Source organism: Choloepus didactylus, chromosome 10 (assembly GCF_015220235.1).
Source record: "Choloepus didactylus isolate mChoDid1 chromosome 10, mChoDid1.pri, whole genome shotgun sequence".
NCBI classification, from domain to species: Eukaryota; Metazoa; Chordata; class Mammalia; order Pilosa; family Megalonychidae; genus Choloepus; species Choloepus didactylus.
The window spans coordinates 12,492,330-12,509,508 of record NC_051316.1 but is presented as its reverse complement, the minus strand read 5'-3'; positions in this window follow the sequence as shown (position 1 = coordinate 12,509,508).

The following is a 17,179-nucleotide window of genomic DNA, read 5'->3' as shown; positions in this document are numbered from 1 at the left end:
TCCACACCCAGTTTTGTGCTGTGTGCCTGTTATTTGAAGCACTTCTGTCACACTGGGTTGTCTGGGGCAGCTCTGGGCTATGTGGCTGGCGATGGCCAGGATTGTTTCCTGTCCACCAGGATGATGGCTGTGAGCAGACACCCCCCTTTTCTTGGGAAGTTGTGGTGTTTAGTGAATTTTCTCAGGCACTGAATTATTGCCTTTTGTCTCAGAGCTCTCTTAGTTCTGCTCTTGTCTTGACCTGCCCAAATTGCAAGTCTTTGAAGCTTTCTGTATTGGGCTTCTTAGGGTAATTGTTTTAGAAAAAAGAAAAAAGGATTAAAAAAAGGGGGGGGGCCCTCTTCACAGATCTAATGGGTTATTGAGACAAAGTAACCAGGGCCATTAAGGAGAGGTCCACAGGGCAGAGAGATCAGCTTTTCTTCGGGATTTGCATATGAGCCTCAGGGTTTGAGCTCTGCCCTTCCCCTTTCTATGTTCACCAGAACTCCAAAAATCCTCCGTTTTTATTTTGGAGTTTTTTGTGCTATTTTTTTCTATGCCTGTCTCCTCTCTGCTGGGCTGGCTGCTCTCAGATTCTCTGGTGTCTGGTCTCAGTCTATCTATGGTTGGAGTTTGGATCAGTAGAATGAGTTTCCGATAAGGGCTGCCACTGCAGTTCTCCCTTCTCCTTCCCAGAGCTGACAGCCCTTCCTCCCATGGGACTGAGCCTGGCAGGGAGGGGTGCTGGTCCCCTGGCCACAAAAACTTACAGATTTTGCTGATCTCAGCAGTTCCGTGTTCTCATGAGTGTTGTATGTAGTATGCCCAAAGTCATACTGCTCTGTGGTGTCCAGTCCATGCAGTTCCTTGCTTTCTACCTACTTTTCTAGAGGAGTAACTAAAAGATACAGCTCACCAGTCCACCATCTTCTGCAAATACTTTTCATTCTCTGCCCAAATTACTCTGAGATGTGTTGGAGTTCATACTAACCTGTATAAATGAACCAGATCTCACTCCCTATTCAAGGTTCCAGGTAATTATGGTGTTTGAATAAACTGACTATACAATATAAATTACGTAGTGTGCTACAGATAATATAGATTTTTGCACCAAATAAACACCTCTTTCTTTCATCTCACACAGAATTTGAGGTTTCAGAACACAGTCAATGTCATCCTTTTCCCTTTAGTCTGGTATACCAGTTTTAATCAAGTTCATTCCATTCATATCTCTAATTGAAGTCTGATTTTTTTCAGCTTTTTTAACATTTGCTGTGTGGAGCAATACTGACATTCACAGCTGCTAAACTCTGGCTCTGTCAGATGTCACACAGATACCTGAAGTTCCAGGGAAAGACTAGGTATACACTAACAGCTCAGTATCTCAGAATTTACAGAAAACCATTACTATTCATGAATACATGTGACTGCTCTAAGTGCTTACAATCTAGGAACCTTTACCATAAGCCTTCCCCTGATAACCTATGCTCTCATATTCAACTCTCAGTGTCTGGGCATTATAGTTAGTCCATATTAGTGAGGCATTATAATGTTTGTCCTTTCAATTCTGGCTTATTTCCCTCAACATACTGTCTGCAATTTCCATTCTCCTATGTGCATACCTGAAAACTTCATTTTTTTCTTGCTGCTTTTTGTATATAATTGGATGTATACACCATAGTTCAGGCTTCCATTTATCAATGTACCTTTAGACCACATCCATCCATTGTGAATTATGAATATTACTGCCATAAACAGCAATATGCAGTGTCTGCTTATGTCCCTGTTCTCATTTCTTCCAAGTGAATACCCAATAATGGGGTTGTGGAACCATATGGCAACCCTGTAGCTAACTTCCTGTGGAAACACCACACTGCCCTCCAGCTGGACTGTGCCATTCTACTTCCTTACCAACAGGGAATAGGTACATCCCTATTTTCACATTTTCTCCAGCACTTGTATCCCTCTGTTTATTTTTAATTGTTTTATTCACAAATGATATAATCCATCCTAAGTTAACAATCCATGATTCCTGGTATAATCACATAATTATGCATTCAGCACCACAATCTATATGAGGACATTTCCATTTCTTCTGCAGAGAAAGGGGAAAAAGAGAAACAAAATGAGTAAAAATATAAAAGATAGAAGAAAAATTAAAAGAAAATAAAATACAAAGAGGTCAGAAAATAAAAACACCAAGAATCTCATAACTTTCCCTTATATCCCTCTCTTATAGATATTTAGCTTTGGTATATTGTCTTTGTCACAATTAATGGAAGCATCTCACAATGTTACTAGCAACTATAGGCTCTAGTTTTCATTGATTGTATTTTCCCCCATAGCATCCAATTTTCAACACCTTGCAATGTTGACATTCATTTGTTCTCCCTCATTTAAAAACCTTCTTATATTTGTTCATTTAATCACCATCATTGACCACTCTAGGTTTCACTAAGTTATACAATCCCAGTCTTTATCTCCTATATTTCCTTCTTGTGTCATACATGTCCCTACCCTTTCTCTTTCAACCATACCCACACTCATCTTTGTTCACAGTACTTAAAATATTGTGCTAACATGACACACTTATATGCTATCCATTCCATTTCTGGATCTGTACAGTCAATGCTGTTGAACTTTCTGTATTCCTTTAGCAGCAAATACCTGATCTCTAACCTCTTTCTATCTCCTGATAACATGTGAGCCAACTGTCAAATTTTCCTCATCAATATTATTTCATTTTAGTGAGACCATACAGTATCCTTATCCTTCCTTTTTCTGGCTAATTTTATAAAATGCAATGTCTGCTGTCTACAATTTTGGCTTTTGGAATTTAGAATCATATCTTATTTTATTTTTATTTTTTTCTCTCTCTTTTAGCCCTTACTGATAGTCTTCATTTCTACACTCTTCTCCAAACCTTTTCACCTGTCTTTTCCTCTCTGCCTGTGGTGCTTTCTTTAGTATTTCTAGTAGAACAGGAATCTTGTTCACAAACTCTTTCTGTATCTGTCTGAAAATATTTTAAAATTTCCCTCATTTTTGATGGATAATTTTGCCAAATATAGAATTCTTGGTTGTCAGTGTTTCTCTTTCTGTATCTTAAATATATCATACCACTGCTTTCTGGCCTCCATGGTTTCTACTGAGAAATCAATGCATTGTCTTATCGAGTTCCTTTGTATGTGATGGATTACTTTTCTCTTGCTGCTTTCAGAATTCTCTCTTTGTCTTTGACATATGATAATCTGATTATTAAGTATCATGGAGTCAGTCTACTCAGATCTATTCTGTTTGAGGTACATGGCACTTCTTGGATGTGTAATTTCATTTATTTCATAAGAGATGGGGAATTTTCCATGATTATTTCCTCCATTATTCTTTCTGCCCCCTTTCTCTTCTGTTTTCCTTCTGGGACACCTATAAATGTATATTCATGTGCTTCATGTTGTCTTTCAGTTCCCTGAGCCCCTGCTCATATCTTTCCATTCTTTTCCCTATCTGTTCTTTTGTGTGTAGGATTTCAGATGTCCTGTCCACTAGTTCATGAATCCTTTCTTCTGCTTCTTCAAATCTGCTGTTGATGTCTTCATTTTGTTTTTCATCTCTTCTATTGTGCCTTTCATTCCCATAAATTCTTCCAATTGTTTTTTCAAACTTTTGAGTTCTTTTTTATGTTTGCCCAATGTCTTCTTTATATTCTTCACCTCTTTTTCCATATCTTCCCTCAACACACTGATTTTTTAATTGATTTAGCATATTTGAAGATCATTAATTTGTTGTTTCAACTCCTGTATCTCATTTGAAGTGTAATTTTTTTCCTTTGACTGGGCCATATCTTTGTTTTTCCTAGTGTGATTCATAATTTTCTATTGTCTAGGCTTCTGTTTCCTTGATTATCCCAATCAGCTTTTCCTAGACCAGATTGCCCTGGTCTCAGGAGGATATAGTCTGTATCAAGTTTCCCTGAGGATGAGACTCAGCAGAGTTTACTCTGAGACCTGTAGACTCTATGTTTTTCCTATCCTTCCCAGCAGGTGGTGCTTTTCTGCTTGCAGCTACCAACTGGTGTAAAGAAATGCAGTGCCTTTGTCAGTGTACACTGTCCCACCAAGGGGCCAAGGGTTTCAAAAGCCAAGCTTAAACTGTTTTTGTTTTTTTTATTTCCCCGGACCCTGGGATCCGAGTTCTCTGAGGGAGGACCACCATTTAAGCTGTGCCCTGTACCCCCCTTTTCTTAGAGAAAGTGATCCCTTTAGGTAATTATCTCTTAAACTTGAGTTTTTCCTTGACTCTCTATTTTAACTCCACCTTTGCCTGGGTCAGTGCTGACAATTGAAAATGCCTGAGGCTTTCCCTAATGAATTTCTTAGAAAAAGAAAGAAGTCCCCTTTTCAGAGCCAATCCCCAGCACTCCTCTTCAGCAGGCAAGAACTGGCATTGGTACACAGTTCTGTGTGCTGTATTTCTTGGAACACAGCCATTTTCCAATATTCTGGGCTCAGTCAACTCCAAAAGCCACTGTTTTTATTTATGTATGTATTTTTTTTCTATCATCCCTGCCTCTTGTCTGCTGGGAGAAACCACCTTTCCTGCTTGCTCTGAGTTTATCTGTGCTCATAGCTTGTAATCAGTAGCCCAAATTTGTTAATTAAACCTGCAATTGTAGCTTTTTTGAGCTACATTCCAATGTTCCTGGAAGGGTCTGCTTCTTTTTCCCACATGTTCCAAATCAGCCTGGTGTGCGAGGGGTGGGCTTCCAGCTCCACAGTTTGTGGAGTTTTACTTATAATTCTATGCTGTGATCTTAGCCATTCCACCCATTCCAGGCTGGTGTATGATATTGTCTGGTCCCAGAAGTCCCCCTAACATTAGTTGTGGGCTATTACTAGTTGTTTCTGGATATATGCTAGTTGTTCTGGGAGACTAATTATATCCCACACCTCTATATGATGTCATCTTGCCCCACCTCCCATCCCATATATTTTTTAATCAAATTCAGTTTTATAGACTTATATTCAAATACCATACAATCATCTATGGTGTACAATCAACTGTTCAGAATACCATCATATAGTTATGCATTCATCACCCCAATATATTTTTGAACATTTTCCTTACAGCAGAAAGAATCAGAATAAGAATAAAAAATACATGTAAAAAAAAAACCCAAATCACCCCATCCACCTATTTTTCATTTAGTTTTTGTCCCCACTTTTCTACTCATCCATCTATACACTGGATAAATGGAGTGTGATCCACAAGGTTTTCACAATCACACTGTCACCCTTGTAAGCTACATTGCCATACAAGTGTCCTCAAGAATCAAGGCTATTGGGTTGCAATTTGATAATTTCAGTTATTTACCTCTATCTATTCCAATACATTAAAACCTGAAAAGTGTTATCTACATAGTGTATAATAATGTCCACCAGAGTGACCTCTCAACTCCGTTTGAAATCTCTAAGCCACTGAAGCTTTATTTCATTTCATTTTGCATCCCCCTTTTGGTCAAGATGTTCTCAATCCCATGCTGCCAGGTCCAGATTCATCCCTGGGAGTCATATCATGCATTGCCAGGGAGATTTAAAATGCTGGGAGTAACGTCTCACATAGGGGGAGATCATCTGCCAAGGTGGCTTAGTTAGAGAGAGAGGGCTACATCTGAGCAACAAAGAGGCACCCAAGGGGAGACTCTTAGGCACAATTATAAGCAGGTTTAACCTTTCCTTTGCAGCAACAATCTTCATAAGGGAAAGCCCCAAGATACAGGGCTCAGCATACCAAGCCATCAGTCCTCAATGTTGGTAAGAACATCAGCAACAATCCAGGTGAGGAAGTCCAACACTTCTGCCTTTTCCCCCAGCTTCTTGGGGGGGGGTGCTAAACATGTATGTTTATTCTCCACCAAAACTACTTTGGGATGTGTTGCTATTTCACTCTAACCTATACAAACCTACCATATCTCACTTCCTATTCAAAGTTCCATGTAATGGAGGTGTTTGAACAAATTGACTGTAGAAGTCATATTGTTTAGAAAATATAGATCCTATACCAAACATCTCCTCCCTTGGTCTCACATGGAAGTTGAAGTTTTAAAACACAGTCAGTCTCAACCATTACCCTTTGGCCTGATTTGCCCTAGTCTTAACCAGATCTGCTTCATTCACATCTCTAATTGAAGTCTGGGCTCTTTTGCAGCTTTTTTTTAAACAGTTGTAAGTGTTAATAGTGACATTCATATCTGCCAAGCTGTAGCTCTGTGTGTCAGGTGCCACACAGATACCCAATGTTCCAGAGACTGATCAGGTTATAAACAAAGGGATTAGCATCTCAGATTTTGGAGATGGCTATCACAATTCAGGAATAGATTTCACTGCTGCAAGAGTTTACAATCTAGGGACCATTACAATAATCATTTCCCTATTAGACTGTGCTCTAAGATTCAATTCTGAGTTTACACATTGTAGTTAGTCCATATTGGTGAGGCATTATAATGTTTGCCTTTGTTTCTGGTGTATTTCACTCAAAATGCTGTGTACAATGCTGAGCCCTCACCTTGGGGCTTGCACCTATGAGGCTTGTTACTGCAAAGGAGAGACTAAACCTGCTTATAATTTTGCCTAGGAGTCTCCCCCTGAGTGCCTCTTCGTTGCTCAGATGTGGCCCTCTCTCTCTAACTAAGTCATCTTGGCAGGTGATCTCATTGCCTTCCCACCTATGTGGGAACTGACTCCCAGGGCTGTAAATCTCCCTGGCAGTGCAGGATATGACTCCCAGGGATAAATCTGGACCCAGCATCATGGCATTGACCAATAGGGGGATGCAAAATAAAATGAAATAAAGCTTCAGTGGCTTAGAGATTTCAAATGGAGTTGAGAGGTCACTCTGGTGGACATTCTTATGCATTATATAGATAACAATTTTCAGGTTTTAATGTATTGGAATAGCTAGAAGCAAATACTTGAAACTACCAAACTCCAACCCAGTAGCCTTGACTCTTGAATATGATTGCATAACAGTGTAGATTACAAGGGGTGGCAGTGTGACTGTGAAAACCTTGTGGATCACACTCCCTTTATCCAGGATGAGTAGAAAAATGGGAACAAAAACTAAGTGAAAAAATAGGGTGGGATGGGGGGTGATTTGTGTGTTATTTTTATTTTTTATTTTTTATTCTTATTTTGATTCTTTCTGGTATAAGGAAAATGTTCAAAAATAATTGGGGTGATGAATGCACAACTATATGATGGTACTGTGAACAGCTGATTGTACACCATGGATGATTGTATGGTATGTGAATATATCTCAATAAAACTGAATTTTAAAAAGTGAAAAAATATTACAGTGCTGAAACTAAAAAAAAAAAAAAAAACTGAATTATAAAAATGCTATCTACAGGATCCATTCACCTCATTGTGTGTCTCTCAGCTTCACTCCTGCTCATAGTTGCTCAGTATTCCATTGTATGCATACACCACATCACCATTCTGTTCCTCAGTTGGTGTACCCTTAGGCCATCTCCACCCATTGCAAATCATGAATACTGCCTCCATAAACACCAGTGTGCAAGTGTCCATTCATGTCTCTGCTCTCAGATCTTCCAAATACATACCTCATAATGGAGTTCCAGGATTTTATGGCCCCCACATACTTAGCTTCTTGTGGAAACACCACAGTAACCTCCAGAAAGTCTACACCATTCTGCCTCCTCATCAACAATAAAACATGTCTCTCCATGTTTTATCCAGCACTCTTACCCCATTTATATTTTTCCATACAATATTATAGAGATATATTCACATATCAATTATCCACAGTGCACAGTCAGTTGTTCATGGTATCACCATATGTTGTACATTTATCACCAGTTAGCACTTGAACATATTGATTACTATGAAAAGATTTTTTGGCAAATAATAAAAAGATAATAAAAAGAAAAATAAAATGTCATACAGTAAAATATAATACTAAGGACAGAAAACAACACTACTACCAAGAATCCCATATCCCTCCCTTATATCCCCCTCTAATACACATTCAACTTTGGTATATTTCCCCTGCCACATTTAATGGATATATATTACAATGTTACTGTTGACCATAGTCCAGTTTGCCTTGATTATATTTTTTCCCAAATACCATCTCTTTTTCAACACTCTGCATGATTAACATTCACTTATTCTCCCAAATGTAAAAACATTTTTATATTTGTACATTTAGTAACAGTCATTGGCTACTCCAGTTTTTGCCAAGTTATACAGTCCCAGTCTTTATCATCTATCTTTACTTCTGGTGTCATACATTCCCCTCTCCATCCCAAATGTTTTAATATGTTGTGTTCTAATTTTCATTTGTCTCTAGATATTTAGCAATTGCTCTTGCAATTTTTTCTTTGATGTACTGATTGTTTAGGAGTGTGTTGTTTAACCACCCATATTTGTGAATGTTCTGGTTCTTTAATGGTTATTGTCTGGTAGTTGCATTCCATTATGGTCACAGAATGTGCTTTTAATAGTTTCAATCTTTTTAAATTTATTGAGGCTTGTTTTATGCCCCAGCATATGATTGTCAGGCCCCAGAAAAAGAGTCTAATGTATAGAAGGAATGTCTGATCCAGGAGCCCTGCTTCTTATCTCATAGATACCAGGTGCACCATAAACTAAGGGTTGAAGGCTGTTTTAGAAATCCCAGTCACAGTGGTGCCTGGACCCAGGGGGCAGACAAGGCAAGATCAGATATGCCCATAAGATGAATGACCCCAAACAAGCAAAAGGTCTGCTTCCTCCACATAGATAATATAGTGCACATCAAAGAAGAGTAGTGTGTTAGAACCCTAGTAACCAGTCAGCAGAAGCAGATAAGCACTCACCCTATCAAGGCCCAGAACACACTCAGCAGGACCCTTTCCCCCCCAAAACCCAACATGAGTTTTTCCTTTAAAAAATGCTGCACTCAGATAGAGGGCTGGAGCCATTTTTCCTTTCTTTCTTTTCTGATGGCTCCCACCTGCTTTCTTCTGCTTTCTTCCTCTAATAAACCTTAAACTCTCTACTTAAACCATGACTCACTACTTTGTGTGAATTCTTGAATGGCTTTGGACCTAACATTTGGTACCAAAGACCCAGGACAGAGGTTTGACTAGGGTTTAAGTTTCCTGGCCCCTCAGGACATTGGGGCAACCTCCCAGTCAACTCCATTCCCCAAACTACACAGCCGTTCAGGTTTCCATGCATTCAGTGGCTTGAGTGCATCAACTCAGACCACCTTGATGTGATGCTGGCTCACCCTCACGGCTCTCAAACATCTACAACTCATTTGGCCTCAGGTAGGTAAGTGATGTCTTTCTGCCCAGATCCCCCCTCGGGAATTTTGTTCAATGTCCCGTGGACATCCCAGCTGACCTGAGGGTGGCACCTTGGGCTGCTTTAATGTGGCACCTGGCTTTGTAAGCCTAGGAAACCTGAGTGCTCAGTCAAAGCTCTCTGATACTCCATGAGCATCTTTCCCCATTGCAGAAGTCAAAGTAACCTGGGGGACACCTTGGGCAAAAGGCTGCATGCATTTCCTGACCCCCAATGACAAACCAGGGATGCCTGCTTTGTTGTTGTGACTGGGTCATATGGGTCTGGGCCATTAGTCTCACTTAAGCTATGTTTTGGGTGGTCTCCGTAAGCCTCTAAGGGAGCAGGGAACCATGGGTCCCCCCATGGGTGATCTCCATAAGCCTCTGATGAGCATGGCCCCAATTCATGTCAGCCTCATCTAGGGAAATTGTAAGCCTCTAAAGGAGCAGAAAACCATGAATATCTCTCATGGGCAATCTCCATAAGCCTCTGATGAGCAAAAGTTCCCTAACAAATCACAAGCCTGTCAAATTTCTTAGATAATCATAGGTAATATACAGTCACTTTTCAAAAGCTCCAAAGCTGAATTTCCTCCACCCCTCAGATGTTTAAACTTCAATTAAAAGGGGCAGTAGAACCAATACAATTTGGCCACATTATCCTTTAGAACAACAAAAACATTAGCCAGAAAATGGCAATTTCAATTGGCAAATTCTCACTGAACTTAGTAATTTTATTTGGCACAACAACAAGTGGTCTGTAGCTTTTAATCTCAAGCTTTCTAAACTGTTTGGTCCCGGCTATTCTTGGGCCACTCTGTCATCTCCTACCAAACCCTCCTCCTTCACAAAAAAATCCTTCTAAGTCTTCTGCTTTCTGCTCTACAAAAGTTAACCCTGAAAAGCCTTTAAGCAGCTTCTCTTCTTTAACCCTGCAAATCACCCCCCTTGTAACTCTTCTCTAACCCCTCTGCTCCCCTCCCCTTGCTGTTAATACCTTCCCCCACTTCTCATCCCATTGCTGCTGCCCCCTCCTTACCTCACCCCACCTGCACACAGCCTGCTTGCTGCCTGTGTACCCTTCCCCCTGTCTCCTGCTCCAGCCTACCTCTCCCAGACAGGAGAGTGCAGCACAAACCTGGAGCATGCACACCTGGTGTAACTGGAGGATAAATGAATAAGGCAAGAACTCCTCAATTACTGTCTGCTGCTGTTTTACTATCAACAGACCTACCCCATCCCTAACAATGTTTAGCCTCTGATTTACAAACATTAAATTTACATACCAGTGAGCTGCTTCAATGTGTGAATTACCTCCTACTGTGCAGCTGCCCTAGCCATATTGCACTCCCATTAACTCCCTTCAACAAAAAGGATATAGTTTCCAAAAATAAAAAACAATTTTCTAAGCCACAAGTCACTTACTTAAAAATTTCCCTCTCCCCTAACAAAAAGAAAACTTATTTCTCTATTTAATGAGAGATCAGGCAAGCCTGACTATTTAAAACCATGTTTTCAAATGCCCTAATCCATGTCTTGTGGGCTGTGGAGCTCCCCTCAGCTGCCCAGAAATTTTTCCTAGAGTACCGGGACTCAGAAGTCCAGATGGAGGTGCCTGTCGCAGGCAGGTGCAGAACGCATCTGAGTTGAAGTAGCTTTATGGTTGGGACTTTCCCTGTGCTTGGTAAGTGTGTAATTTTTTGTTTATTATGCTCACTTTGCTTTCTTTTGTTTCAATTAGTCTATTGTATAGTAATGCTAATTAAGTTAATCCAAGGGTCTGCATGCATTCTCAGTGAGTTTAAGCCCCACTAACTGTAACCCCAGATTTCTAGTTCTCTTTTTAAATTTTGTGTAGTTTGCACAGTTTGCATTTGTTTAAAAAACCAGTAACATGTAAACAGCTCCTACTCCTATGTTTTGTCTTTATAATTTCTTTTGCTGTTGTTCAGCCATGGGAAACTCTCAAAATGTGCCAGTTACATCTTCCCTAAAAACTATTCTTAATAATTGGCCTAAATTTGAAAAGTGTCATTAAAATTGTTAATAAGCTATAGCTGCAGACAGCTGGCCTTTATATGTGGTATGGCTAGCTATAGCAAACTGTCTCAAGAAAAACAATGAAATCTATAAGTTAAAAGAAAAGTTACAGCTTAAAAAATATATGCAGAACTTCCACCTCTGCTTTCATATCATAACTTCCAAAGCAATTAAAAAATATAATAATGTAAATGTGCTAGCCTATCAGTTTTAAAATTAAGAAGTCAAAAAGAACCTAGTCAAAAGGGTCCTTGCAAAAGCCTAAAATTACTGAGAGGACATCAAAAGTAACTAATGCAATTTAAAAAATGAGCAAAAGTGCAAATTGTCAAACCAATGCTATAGAATGATATCTCTACTAAGGAATTGGACAATGAGAACTTTGACTCCCTCTCTCTATAAAGAATGTTTTGTTTTAAACATTTAGCATCATTCTAACAAGTTTAATTTTAGTGATAATAGCATGCTGTATAGAAGGTATAAAGAATGTTTTTCTAATTAAGGAAAAAAGGCAACTAACTTTGTCCTAAATGGCTGATTGTTTAGGAATGTAAATTAAAGCCTGGAAGGATAGGAATGTGGGATAAAGCTTAGATGGATACAGAAAGTTGTAGAAGGTTTGTAGAGTGAAAAATTTATTTCTGTAATCAAGGTTAGAAGATAGGTACAGAAAGCTGTAAAAAATTTGTAAAAACAATTATTTCTGTGGTCAAAGTTAAAAAAAAATGGTAAAAACTAGTAATAATACTTCTTAACAACAAAACCTCAAAACTTAAATAAAAAAGTGGTTTTATAAAACAAAGTAGCATTAAATATTCTAGCCACCACCCAAAGCAGTAATACGCAATGTTGTGGGTATGTGCCTAATAATCCACAAAATATAAACATTCCTCACCATACTGCAAGCTCCTCATGTTAAGGTCTCCTGCTGTTTTTACTAAGAAGTTTCCTTAAATTATTAGGGTGTTATTTCTTAATGAAAGGTTGTAGAAGTGTTTTTCTGAGTAATCAGTGTAGGATGCAAAAAGTCTCTTTTATCAAAATAACTTTTTGCACTTTATGTTAACACAATTATGTTTATTTAAATTCTTGTATTAGGCACTCTTTACTTTTAAATTATTGTCTGTCCCTATACTCTTATTTAAATGGGAGGTTACTTAATGAAACCCAAACTGGCTAAACAATAACCTGATAAGGCTCAGGTCTTTTCTAATAGAAACCATAGATTTGAAGTGTAACAAACAAACCTGTAACATGAGCACAAAGTACCTTTAACAGCCTTGTTTAGCCAGTAAATAAAACTATGTTTACTCATTTTATATTAAGTAAAACTTTGTAAATGCATAAAATTATTTGTTTTCTAAGATATACATGCCTCAAATAAATATATCCAAGAGAATACTTTGCTAAGTAATTAATTAAATTAGAAAAACATCTCCTTGTAATCACAAAGCAAAAGCTTTAACCCATATCCTCCTAATATGTCCCAAACCTACCAAGGAAGCTACCTTAAAGCACATAAAAAGGTGGGCATAAAAAAACAGCCATAAAATGGCAAACAGCAAAACCCTCTCAAGTACTCTAATTTAATAATTGTTATATAAGATTATAAAGCTTATTCATAGCTGCACCCTTGTTCAGTAATATAGTCATCAACATATTCATAGAGCCAATATGCTATAAAAAATTTAACAAAACTAGGAAAACAAAATACTTTCACAAATTTCAAAATTCATGCAAAGTTAAATCATTGTTTGTATTTTTTAAGAGAAACAATGTAACACCTATACTTTTCATTAATCCTTGCCGATAATTGTTTATTACTATTTCAAGATGCATTAACTGAAGTGTTGTAATTATTTAGCAATATTCTAGCAAGTTTAAACCTATATTTTTAAGTAAAATGTTATAAAATGTTTTCCTCAATAATCGATATAAAAGGCAAAATGATTAAATTCATGTAATATGTTATAAGTTGCAGAAGAAAAATTTAGACAATGTTATAAGAATTAAAAACTTCTAACCTTTTGGTTACTGATGTGCATAACATCAAACAACAATATAGTACTTAGTCATAATTTCAGTTATTTTTAAAGTGTTATCTGTCACAAAAACAGCCAAATTTCCTTGTAAGTTACATTGTTTTACTCTAATGCTTCTCTAAAAGTGCTTACAGTTAGCTAAAAGTCAAAGCTTCATCTTCAACAACAACAAAGAAACACTTTTAAAAAGAAGCAAAGCAAGTATATAAATTACATTCTACCCATTATCTAACATAACCCTACTAAAAATGTAAAGAAAAATCAGACCTCTATTTTAATGGAAGTAATTGTATGTTTAAACCAAGCTCCTAGTACTGTGTCTGCATGCTCTCTCCCCATCAGAGTTATTGGTAAGACCCCTTTCTGTGGTCCCTAAAGCTATAAGGGTGTCAACCACATCACATGGATGTGCTCCAGAAGTAAATTAACACATGCTGTTACTGAAAACACCTTTTACTACAAACACCTATGCTTCTGCCTGCCAGAAAAGACTCAATCACTTAAGCTTTTCATGAACATTGCCTCCAGACTAGCTCTGCTGCATGGTGCCAGAGAGTGTTGTGGAACATCCCAATGGAACCCTGGAGCCCACCGTCCTGCTTCCCAGAGAACCAATGATGCTGCACTACAACAACTGTACAAAGAAGATACCTCCCAGAGCTGCAACTGCCAGTGTGATGTGGTTGAAACTGAAAAACATAATTAACACTAAGGCCTGCTCTTATGAGGGGACAGCATGTACGGTATTGTAAACTTAACACCCAATGCAGCTCAGGAAAAACTTGAGCATTCATTAGCATTCAGTGCTACACAAATATATCAAATAAATATAACAATGTCTCTTCCATGTTAAATCATATGCAAAATAATAATAATGTTAAAATTATAATAAACTAAATGCATTTTCTAAGTGGGTAATAAATTTACCATAAAATAGAAAATAGCCCTTATTACCATAATTTTTATTCTGCTTGTCACTTGTTTGTGTTAATTGTTGCCTATATTATATGTATAAGTTTATGTCTAAAGCATCTTCCAGATTAATATAAGAACCTATTAACCCTTGGTCTGCAAAAAAGCAGTTACAAGAAAAACCTTCACCCACTTCCCCCTTTATAGAAGATGCTCACAAGATACCATTTCTTAAAAATAAGAAAATGTCTCATGAAAGAAAAAATTTAATTGCTGAGTAAGTCTAAGTAAGTAAGAAACAATTAAACTTTCTCTCAAATTTTCATTCTTTTCTATGCAATATTCAGTAAAACTTTCTCTCAATTTTTCTTTCATTCTTCTCCATGCCACTACAAGCTATTCTACTCTCCTTATGGAGGCAGTAATTATCCTTATATTAATTTTCCTTTTTGCTCCTTGCCTCTTACAATGTCTAATTAAATTTATCAATAGGTCAATAGCAACCATGACCAACCAGCAAAACTCCAAAAATATACTACTGCTACAACGAAAAATTGAAAATCTGCTCCTGCCACAAAAAAGCCTTACTACTAGCTGGTTCCAGCAGAAAATATCCAAACATCAATCTAATAATGCTGAAACTTAGTTCAAAGCAACTCTTCTCCAACTCCGTCCATGTCCAGCTAGAAGCAGGTAAGAGACGAGTGTGATGTCCCTATTCCCTACAAAAGTTGCTTTAAGCTAAGTTAAAGCATTAACCCAAAACTCATCCCAAACCCGTACCAATTTTTTTTATTAAAAATAAAAGGCAGGAATGTCAGGCCCCAGAAAAAGAATCTAACATATAAAAGGAATGTCTAATCCAGGAGCCCTGCTTCTTATCTCATAGATACCAAGTGCACCATAAACTAAGGGTTGAAGGCTGTTTTAGAAACTCCACTCACAGGGGTGCCTGGACCCAGGGGGTGGCAAGGCAAGATCAGATATGCCCATAAGATGAATGACCCCAAACAAGCCAAAAGGTCTGCTTCCTCCACATAGATAATATAGTGCACATCAAAGAAGAGCAGTGTGTTAGAACCCTAGTAACCAGTCAGCAGAAGCAGATAAGCACTCACCCTATCAAGGCCCAGAACACACTCAGCAGGACCCTTCCCCCCCAACACCCAATGTGGATTTTTCCTTTAAAAAATGCTGCTCTCAGATAGAGGGCTGGAGCCATTTTTCCTTTCTTTCTTTTCTGATGGCTCCCACCTGCTTTCTTCTGCTTTCTTCCTTTAATAAACCTTAAACTCTACTTAAACCATGACTCACTGCTTTTTGTGAATTCTTGAATAGCTCTGGACCTAACAATGATCTATCCTGGATAACACTCCATTAGTGCTAGAGAGGAATATATAACCTGATAATTTGGGATGTAATGATCTATATATATTTATTAAGTCTAATTCATTTATCACATTGTTTAGGTTCTCATTTCCTTATTTGTCCTCTGTCTATTTGTTCTATGTATAGAAGAGAGTGGTGTACTGAATTCCCCCACTCTTATTGTAGAAACATCTACTGCTTCCTTCAGTTTTGCCAGGGTTTTTCTCATGTACTTTGGAACACCTTGGTTGTATGCCTAAATATTTATGATTATTATTTCTTCTTGGTGAATTGTCCCTTTTATTAATATAAATGGTCCATTTTTCTTCTATTATGGCATCTTTGAATTTAAGGTCAATTTTGTCTGATATTAGTATTGCTACCCCTGCTTTATTTTGGCTGTAGCTTGCATGGAATGCTTTCTCATCCTTACACTTTCAATCTCTTTGTGTTTCTGGGTCTGAGATGTGTCTCTTGTAAACAGCATATTGATGGTTCATACTTTTTAATCCATTCTGCCAATCTATATGTTTTAGTTGCACAGTTTAATCCATTCACATTCAGTATTATTACTGTGAAAGCAGTTCTTGAATCAGCCATCTTACCCCTTGGTTTTTATTTGTCAGATCTGTTTTTCCCTCCACTCTTATTTTTCTTTCAAGTTTCCCTTGCTAATAATCTTCAGTTCTGTTCCCTTCTCCAGACTTCTGTCTCCTTTCTTTATTTCTCAGCCAGTATAATATATCTTGCAGGGCAGTTATGTTAACAAATTCTCTCAGTATTTGTTTGTCTGTGAAAATTTTAAACTCTTCCTCAATTTTGAAGGGGAGCTTTGCTGGATAAACAATTCTTGTTTGGCAATTTTGCTCATTCAGAACCCAAAAAATGCCATACCACTGCCTTCTCACCTACATGGTGTCCACTGAATAGTCAGCATTTACTCTTCTGTGGTTTCCCTTGTATGTGGTGACTCACTTCTCTGTTGTCATATTCAGGAGTTTCTCCTTCTCTTCAGCATTTGCCAATCTGATTAGTATATGTTTTGTAGTGGGTTAATTTGGATTTATTCTATTTGGAGCTCATTAGGCATCTTGGATTTTCACATTTATTTGATTTAGAAGGGCTGGGAAATTTTCACAACTATGTATTCATATACTCTTCCTAGCCCTTTACTCTTTATCTTCTGGGACACTAATTATTCTTATATTTGTGTGCTTCATTTTGCCCATCATTTCCCTGAGATGTATTTCAAATTTTTCAATTTTTTCACTATTTGTTTTCTTGTGCATTCACATTCAGTCACCCTGCCCTCTAGTTCACTTATCATTTTTTCTGCCTCTTCAAAACTGCTGTTATGAGATAGAAGAAGATGGCAGCATAGAGAAGAGTGGATGTTAGTCAGCTCCCCCAGAACAACTAATAAACAATTGGAAACAACTAGTAAATAATCTGCAATAACTGGGGGAGGGAACATGACTGTCCACTC